A 9165-nucleotide genomic window follows, 5' to 3' on the forward strand; every position below is an offset into this window, starting at 1 on the left:
AACCACACAGAATGTTTTAAGGAAGAAGACAATGAATGGTTACCTGAATGTTTTCTAAGACGGAGTTAAATACCTTTTCAAATTCTGTGTTAATAGGATATTTAATGCATATAGTCTCAAATTTGACATATGCTCTAGTAGGTGGCCTTGATGTAGTATTTTGTTTATAGCTATGTCTTCCTTTTTAAAATTTTTTACTTCTTCTCAAATATCTTACTTAGTTATTTGAAATTCATAGTTACACACAGAGAGGATGAGATGCAGAGAGAGAGAAAGAGACAGACAGACAGACAGTGAGACAGACAGGTTTTCCATCTGCTGGTCCACTCCCTAGTTGGTTGCAATGGCCGGAGCAGAGTGAATCCAAAGCCGGGATCCAGGAGCCTCCCTGGGATCTCCTGCATGGGCGCAGGGGCCCAAGGACTTGGGCCATCTTGTACTGCTTTCCCAGATCACAGCAGAGATCTGCATCAGAGTGGAGCAACCAGAACTCCAGCCAGCAGCCATATGAGAAGCCGACACTGTTGGCGGTGGCTTTACCTGCTACCCCAACGTGCCAGGCCCTCCCAGAAGCCATTCCCCGTGTGATCCAGCTGGCTGCTAACATGCCTTGGAAAGCAGATGGAGATGGTCCAAGGTCTTAGGCCCGTGAAACCCAGAATGGAGCACTGGATAAAGTCCCTGGCTCCTCTTCCCCGACCTTGAGCACTGAGAGGAACTGGAATGCTGCTGTGTGACAGAGGCCCCCTGCAATTTCTGTGAGCTGTACTGAGTCACCACGACTCTGCTTGATGTTTCTTTGGTACCACGCTTTCAGAACTGTACTGGCAAATGACTCAGGGAGAAGGATATTCCTGCTCTGTTGCTGCCCTGAGCCTGGAATCAAGGTCCACACAAGGCCGATGATAGAAATGTTGCATCCAGAACAGCCCCCTTATAACTAAGGTGACCTCCAGGCCCCACAAATGGATCCTGGATCAGAGGTCAAGACTCTGTGCAACTTGAACATTTCCTGCCTTGGGAAGTTCACTGCCCCCACCCCCAGGACATGTTCTGAGCTGCTTGGTCCTAGGTGTAGAGGCTCTGGCCGCTAGAAATGTTGTACTGAGTTGACTTCTGAGTGTTCAGATGCCAGAAAACATGTAACAGAGTTCCTCGGATCTGTGTGACCACTTGGATATCCAACTGTGATCGCAGACACACATGGTGGATTTGAGTGCTACCTCAGGGTGGAGCTGAGTGCTTCCTGCGGGGACTATGGGATCTTGCTGGGATGCCAGGGTGGCACAGCAACCCATGTTGCTCTCGCTGAATCTGTGTGTAGCTTAGATGGTAAAACTGTGTCTTTTCACTAGTATGGAGCAGAGCCTCAAAAGATGGGGAGATGGTCTTATAAAAACTTACTGCTGCTGGTGCCATGGCTCAATAGGCTAATCCTCCGCCTGCAGCACCGGCACCCTGGATTCTAGTCCTGGTCAGGGAGCCCCAGCCGGAACTAGAACCCGGTGTGCTGGCGCCGCAGGTGAAGAATTAGCCTATTGAGCCGTGGTGCCGACCTACAAATCTTTGTGATTGTCTTGTTCCTTTAGTTATTAGGAATAAGTTATTTTGTTAGGTTGAAATTAGCTTATTTGAATTAGTGTTGGATCTTACTTGCTGTGACATAAAGAATTCCTTTATAGATAATGAAAGCAATTTAATGGTGTGGTCTAAAGGAGAAAACAATATTGCTCAAGCTGTTAACACCAGGGGACTTCTTGCTGACTTCTTACAGTGCCCTGCAGACTGTACATTATTGCACGCTTGAGGATCCAGGGGCTGAAGTCTGACCTGAAGTTATTACAGAGAATGCTCCATGTGCAAAAGTCATAAAAAAGCAGAGAAATCTAAGTAGCAATAAATGAGAATGCAGAAAAGACTTCTAGAATTGAACTGACCACAAGGTTTGCTGGGATTTTTTGAGCAGTATAGCACTAGGTTGTCTGTATTGGGCACCAGATACAATCACTACAGCCTTGTGAAATTAAAAACTCTATGAAGTTCTGCAGAATGGTGTTTGAGACTCACTAATAGGACTCAACATACAAGGAATGCAGATGAGCAGAGCATCTCTGACTTTAACAGTGGCGGTGTGATTGGTCATTCTTTACTTATCCTTTATATTGTGATAGCAACGTTAAAATGCCTTTTGTGTAAAAACCTGAGGAAATGGATGTGAAAAGTCTTTTTGGCAATCTTTTGTTGTCAGTAAATTCACCATCTTAAGTTTATTAGAACTTTTTGAACCCGTGGTACTAGGAACTTGATAGAACTTTGCAGCATTAGAATACAATTTGCTGCTTGCTCGAACCTGAGGGGATTTGGAGCTTACCCAGAATAATTAGAAATGTAGCCTCTATTTGAAGCCTTGGCAAGAACAATAATTTAGGATTGTGGCTGTGTGGCACTGGTAGAAAGTGTTTTTCAGTCCTGAGTTTGGACACCTTGTTTGTATATGACAGAAAAACAGCTTTCAGAAACTTGCTGGCGGATAAGGTATTAATTTCACAATCTGGTGGTTTCATTGCTTTTTTTCTAAAGGTTTTATTTTCCCTTCTGTCGCTCCCCGTCTTCGTGGAGGAACGACACAGGACCCTGCGCTGTTCTTTCATCTGCTCGGCCCTCCCTGGGTTTGCTGCTGGTTCTTCCTGGGTTGGCTACTGACCCTTCCACCTCCGTGGAAGGGCAGTTCCCCCTGGCCACTTTCCCACTTCCGCAGGGGAGCGGCACACCGCCGGCCAGCTCTCTCGGGGGCTGCACAGGTGCTCCTCTTAGATGTTCCTCTTAGATGTTCCTGGTGCATGCTGTCTCTCTCCTCCTTTATAGTCCTCCTCCGCCAATCCCAACTCGGCTGCCCACACGCCGAGCACGCTGCTCTCCTCCAATCAGGAGCAAGTCCTACAGTTTATTGGCTGAACTGGAGGCAGCTGTGTAGAAGCCTCTTTCTTCTCTCCCAGCGCCATATTGTGGGAGAGCAGATGCATAGAATAAGTCCCAATTCCAGCAACTCACTCCAGTCCGGATTGCTCCCCACACCCTTCAAGTGCTGGCATATTCATTTTATCAAAGCTGGAATTTTCTCATCTTTAAAAGTAAATCTTGAGTATGTGCTAGGGTATACACAAGCATGTTGTGTGAGCATAATTACAAGGATGAACTGCTTTGCTTTTGAGTGGTAATGGACCAACCCTTGGTGTGATAAGAAACATAGTTTTTATTCTATCTTGTGGTTCAAAGCCTGCTTACTACTGCTCCTGATCAGAATCTTAGTCCTTTTTGTCAAACGGGTTTAGAGTCCAGCGCACCTTTTTATCCACCTTCTCTCTGAAAAGCAGTGGGAGATAGGGCAAATTTTTACAAATGGATGTATTTATTTGTGAGGTAGAGTTACAGACAGAGGTCTTCCATCCACTGGTTCACTCCCCAAATGGTTACAGTGGCCAGAGCTGAACCGATTCAAAAGCTGGAGCCAGGAGCTTCTTTGAGGTCCCCTACATGGTTTCAGAGGCCCAAGAATTTAGGCTATCTACTGCTGCTTTCCCAGGCCATAAGCAGAAAGCTGGATTGGAAGAATAGCATCCGGGACACGAACCTGCACCCACAAGGGATGCTGGTGCTGCAGGCAGAAGCTTTACCTACTTTACCAGTGTTGGCCCACAGAGCTACTTTTCAAGTCAGAGCATTTGATTCTAATTCTGCATTCTGAGGACAAAACTTAATTTCTCCATGCCCTAGTTTCATCTTCTGTGAAAGCCAAAGTAATTCTTAGAGAGTATTCGTGGGTGTAAGTTAAATGTAATGCATATACGTGATGACCTCTTTAGACTTAACAGTGTTGTAAAAATGTTTCTCAAAGGACATCATGTTAAGTGAAAATAAGCCACTTGATATTTAATAACGATTTCAGCATATTTCAAAAGGATAGGATGTTAAGTGGAACAGGCCAGACAGATAAATACTTCCCATTATCCCTCAGAAGTGGAAGCTAAAAACCTCAGTTTGAACACAAACGATGTTTACTCGAAGATGGGTGGTGGGGATAGAGGGAGTTGCATAACACACATCAAATTAGAGTTTGATCAAAAACCCCCTCCCTGGTGTTCAGGCATGGCTGGCTGACTGTATTTCACAGTAACCCATTATGGGTTACATGAACAAGCAGAGTAGGGCAGTTTCAGGACTCCAGTATCCAAAAAGCGATATCAGGCAAAGGAATGTTGGTGACCCTGATTTGATCAGTAGACATTGTATATGCATTTGGAAATGTCACACTGTAGCCCATAAAGATGTATGATCATTATTAACAATAGATTAATGTCAAAATTCAAGGGTTTGTAAAAATATTTTTAAATATTTATTTATTTATTTGAAAGTCAGAGTTACACAGAGGAGAGGCAGAGAGAGAGAGAGAGAGAGAGAGAGAGAGAGAGAGAGTGTTCTTCCATCTGCTGGTTCACTCCCTAATTGGCTGCAATGGCTGGAGCTGCGCCAATCTGAAGCCAGGAGCCAGGAGCTTCCTCCGGGTCTCCCACGTGAGTGCAGAGGCCCAAGCACTTGGATCATCTTCTACTGGTTTCTCAGGCCATAGCACAGAGCTGGATCAAGTGGAGCAGCTGGGTCTTGATCCAGTGCCTATATAGGATGCCAGCACTTCAGGCCAGGGCGTTAACCCACTGCACCACAGCTCCAGCCCCTAAAAGATTTTTTTGAAAGGCATAATTACAGAGAGATGGGGAGAGAGAGAGAGAGACAGAGAGAGAGAGAGGGAGGCAAGAATTGAGGGAGGGTGTGAGGGAGAGGGGTATCTTCCATCCTCTGGTTCACTCCTCAAATGGCTGCCATGACTGGAGCTGGGTGCACTGAAGCCAAGAGCCAGGAGCCAGGTTTCCCATTAGGGGTTGCAGGAGCTCAAGAGTTGGGCCATCCTCTGCTGCTCTCCCAAGCACATTAGCAGGGCGCTGGATTGGAATCGGAGTACCAGGAATCAAACTGCTGCCCATATGGTATGCTGGTACCACAGGAGTCACCACTACACCACAGCGCTCGCCCCTAAGTTCTTTGTTTTGTTTTCGCTTTTAATTCTTCCTATGGCTTTATCCCTGAGCAGAGGATAGGACAAGTGTTCCCAGCCTCATTGGGTCAGGAGTAAATAAAGCCTGAAATAGTGGCTGCATTTGTTCATCTGGAACTTGATACCAGAGCCCAGAATTTTAGTTTTATAAATATTGAAAATGTTTGGCTCTAGAGTTTAAATGAAGTTTAGCATATTTTTTGTTATTCTGAATGTGATTTACTTGTCCCTAAAGTGTGCACATTACAAAATTTGTGATTTAGAAAGTGGAAGTTGAAAAAAAGAAAATGGAAGTTACCCTCAGTTTTATTTGGAGATGTCCAAGGCACTGCTGACAGTTTTGTGTGCCCCTTTACAGGTGATTTCCCTGCATTAATAAAAGTGTGTGTTTGTGTTTGTGTTTGTGTGTGGAGGGGTATTTGTATGTGTACAGTGCTCACATGCACATAGAAATGACTTTGTGCAGAACTGTGCTCTTAATAGGATGGTTTTCCATCTTCTCTTTTATACTTGCCAGTATAGTAATTTTTGTATCATTATAAACATATAGATCTAATTCTCTTCAGTGGCTGTATAAGATTACATTGTATTCCAACATAAGTGGTTGCTGTTTTGTGTGAGAATTCTGATTTTTCACCATGAAAACAATACTGCAGTGAGAAACCTGGAATATCCATACCCTGAGCATCCCTGGAACTGCTCTTTTGATGACCTGTGTTATTTGAGAATCACTAGGTCAAGTACAGTCCTGTTGAAAATGTTGCTAGGTCCTTCTAAATTATCCTCCAGGGTTGCATCCATCTACACTTCCACAAACAGTGAGGTAAATCTCCTGTGCTTTCATCAACACCAGGTTTTATAATTCACATTCCTTTCAGTGACACATCTCTGCTTTAGTACAAGACATCTGGAAGGGGAGAGCTGCCCTTCCATCACTGCCTGTTGGCACACCAAGGGCAGGCAGTGTAGAGGAGTCTGTTAAAGCTAACAGGGAGGTGAGCATCTGTTAAGCTGGAAACAGAAGTGTTTGGCTTCCATTCTTGTTTATTAATTCAGATAATGTTTATTGAAGGCTGTTACTGGCCATGGACCCTGAGAATAGCTTGATAAACAAGACCATGGTCTGCCTTCATGAGCTTGCATTCTAGAGTGGGTCAGCCTTGAACACATCCAGTAGGATATAATGTCAAGTATGGTGAAGACTTCAGATGAAAAATAAAGCAGAGAAAAGGACAAGGGAGGAGGTGTGTGTGGGGAGACCAGGTGCAGGAAAGGATGCCATTCGGATGGTCTTGGAAGGTTCTTTGCTGATGGGACTCTTGAATAGAGACCCACGTGCAGTAAAGCCTGAGCCCCATGATAACCTGTAGAAGTCCCCATCCAGCTGGGTCTGGCAATAGCAAGTACAGAAAGCCTGAGAAAAGAGCTAGTTAGGCAGGTTCCAGAAGAATCCCGGGAGCTGCACTGACTTTTGATTTGCTAGAGGGAGATAATTGAGCTACCTACTTTCTTTGTCAAATGCTACGTTAAGGCAAATGAAACTGTGAACCTCATGTGTGTGTCTTTGAAAGAGTGATGCTGTTCATGTACAGTAGCACTTGAACCACTAGAACGCAGCATCTGAACCACTAGACAGCAAGTCTCTGTCAGCATTCTGTAGAATGAAGTGGCGTTGCATGCCAGCTCTCTCCCTACCACAAGGCTGACTTTGTTGAAATTTACACAGGTGTTGAACAGACCTCCGCACCTTCAGTGTGGATAAGACTAGAGCAGTGCACTCTTGTGCCTAACTGCCCTTTGTTCTGCCTCCTTGTGTTGTACATTATTAAATGTGCTTTCAAAGCTCTGGTGCTCACAGCTGAAAATAAAGTAAGTTTGGAGGACAGTCACAGGCAGCACTGTCCACTCAGCAGGTCAGGTAGTTTCTGCTTAACCATTGTACCAGATGCCCTACTGCACCCATTATTAACTCTCTTCCTTTCAGAGTTATTAGCTGTGTTATAAAATTTCTAGATTTCTGGGTAGTTTTGTAAATCTTAAAGTAAAAAATAAGAGCATTTGTTGCCAGCATCGTGGCTTAGGTGGTAAAGCCACCGCCCGTGATGCCAGCATCCCATATGGACACTGATTCAAAGTCCCAGCTAAACTTCCAATCCAGCTCTCTGCTAATGCACTTGGGAGGGCAGCACAAGGTAGCCCAAGTGCTTGGGCTCCTGCATCCACGAGGGAAAGCCAGAAGAGGCCCCTGGCTCTTGGCTTCAGTCTGGCACAGCCCTGGGCATTGTGGCCATTTGGGGAGTGAACTAGTGTATGGAAGCCGTTTCTCTTTCTCTGTCTCTCCCTCTCTTTCTGTAAGTTTTCCTCTAAAATATATGAAATGTTTTAAAACAAGAACCTTTAACCATTCAAAGAAAGCCTCAAGTAGAAAGAAAAAGAATCTTGCAGACCCACAGTACTCACTGACCTAAAACCTTGACTGAAATTTTTGTTGAAGTTTGCTGATAAAGTGTTCCCCAGAAATGACACATACTGACTTGTGTGAGGTGAGCTGTAGATATTCTTGAAACTGTAAAAATCACTTCTGCTAGTTTTTACACGATGTAGCTGTTATACTCATGAGCTACTTGAGAGCTGTTGGGTAGAGATGTTATTACTGGCAAAGTGGTCACACTGCACAGCTCCCGTGGGCACCATTACACTCTGTGACTGGCATTTCCAGGGCTGGTGCTGTGCACACTTGGGAAGTCTTACCCACAGGTGGTGTGGTATCTGCACAATGTCTGCATGATGGTTCTCTTTTAATTTAGATGGTTGGCAGGGTTCCGTTAGTCCACAGTCTCTCAACTTGTGACTTTTCAATATTGCTCATTCACATGTTTTTGAGTCCCCTCGGGGGTTGGGGGAATAGTTGCGGCCCTGAGGGTTTCCCCACTTTTCTAGAGACAAGGATAGGCCTGACCTTGCCTCCTGGAACTTTCTCTGAGTTAGAAACCTCTTAGAGTTATTCTGCAACCTTGAAATTTTGTATTTAAAGGTGGATCTTTAAGCAGAGGTATCTTATAAACATAGTGCAGCAATCATAGACTTATTTTTATTATTCTTTTAGTAAAGAGGAGGGAGTAAAGCATTATTGGTCAGTGCACATGGTGCTTAATGTGGAATCTGGAGGTGGAGATGGTGTTTTCTTACTTATATACAGTTCATGATTTCCAGTTATCGCCAAGAGGTAAACACTAGAATTAGGTCTAGGCTGTGGTTCTAGCTGGTATGCCTCTGTATTAAATTTCATCTCACATGTGTTTGGCATCAAGATTTCCAGCTTTCCAAGGCTGGCCACAAACTTAAAGCAAGCGTCTAAACCAATTGTTAGAGGAAAAGATACAGCAGTGGTAACGATGATGCTAAATGAATCCTTTGTGTGATATCTGACACCTCATCATCTAGTTGAAATATCATGTGTTTTCTTGTTTACTGCAATGAAAATAATTCTGACTTACCGGAACTATACATTTGCCTTCCTTCCACATATGAGACAATCTGTTTCTGAATCATTGGGCTTCTAAAATTCTGTGGGTAGGGGCTAGTGTTGTGGTGCAGGGGGTTAAGCCACCACCTGCAATGCCAGCATCCCATACTTGTTTTCTTTCTGTAATCCAGAGGTTGAAAAACAACCACCACTCCCAATGCATGAGTCATATGAAAGCAATTTCTCTTTATTTAACACTCTGAGAAGAAAAAGCAGCTGAGTATATACGGTACCGAAAGAGAAAAACTCTGTCAAATTTTAAATGGAATGGTGGAATAATTTCCGTGACAAAAGTGAAACAAACCATCAACCTGTGGCCCCACCGCACTGGAGCCTGGCCTCACTTCCTACTTGGGACTGACAGTAAGAGCTCAGGAGAAGCCTGGAGCCATACCTGCTGTGCAGGCCTGCGTAGGCTTGGTCTTTGTTTTCTGATTGGACAATCAGAACTGATGCATGCCATTGAATTCTGAGTTTATAAAAAGGGTGCTCAGTGCTGCTGTTTGCCTTTTCTCTTCTTGGTGTCCAG

The 9165-nt window shown here is 44.4% G+C and overlaps 1 protein-coding gene across 21 annotated transcripts in view; it reads left to right on the plus strand.

Annotated features, from left to right (window-relative positions):
* LOC103346407 (trafficking protein particle complex subunit 9) overlaps window positions 1-9165 on the plus strand; it is a 178821-nt gene that overhangs the window by 84478 nt on the left and 85178 nt on the right. The window contains exon 1 of one of the 21 annotated variants that reach the window (XR_011384779.1): window positions 864-6354. The exons of the other annotated variants lie outside the window; for them this stretch is intronic. The gene's annotated coding sequence lies outside the window, so the exon portion shown is untranslated. Of the gene's footprint in view, window positions 1-863; window positions 6355-9165 lie in introns of those variants that run through there. 21 annotated transcript variants of the gene reach the window in all.

The sequence above is a fragment of the Oryctolagus cuniculus genome, chromosome 19, assembly GCF_964237555.1.
Source record: "Oryctolagus cuniculus chromosome 19, mOryCun1.1, whole genome shotgun sequence".
NCBI classification, from domain to species: domain Eukaryota; kingdom Metazoa; phylum Chordata; class Mammalia; order Lagomorpha; family Leporidae; genus Oryctolagus; species Oryctolagus cuniculus.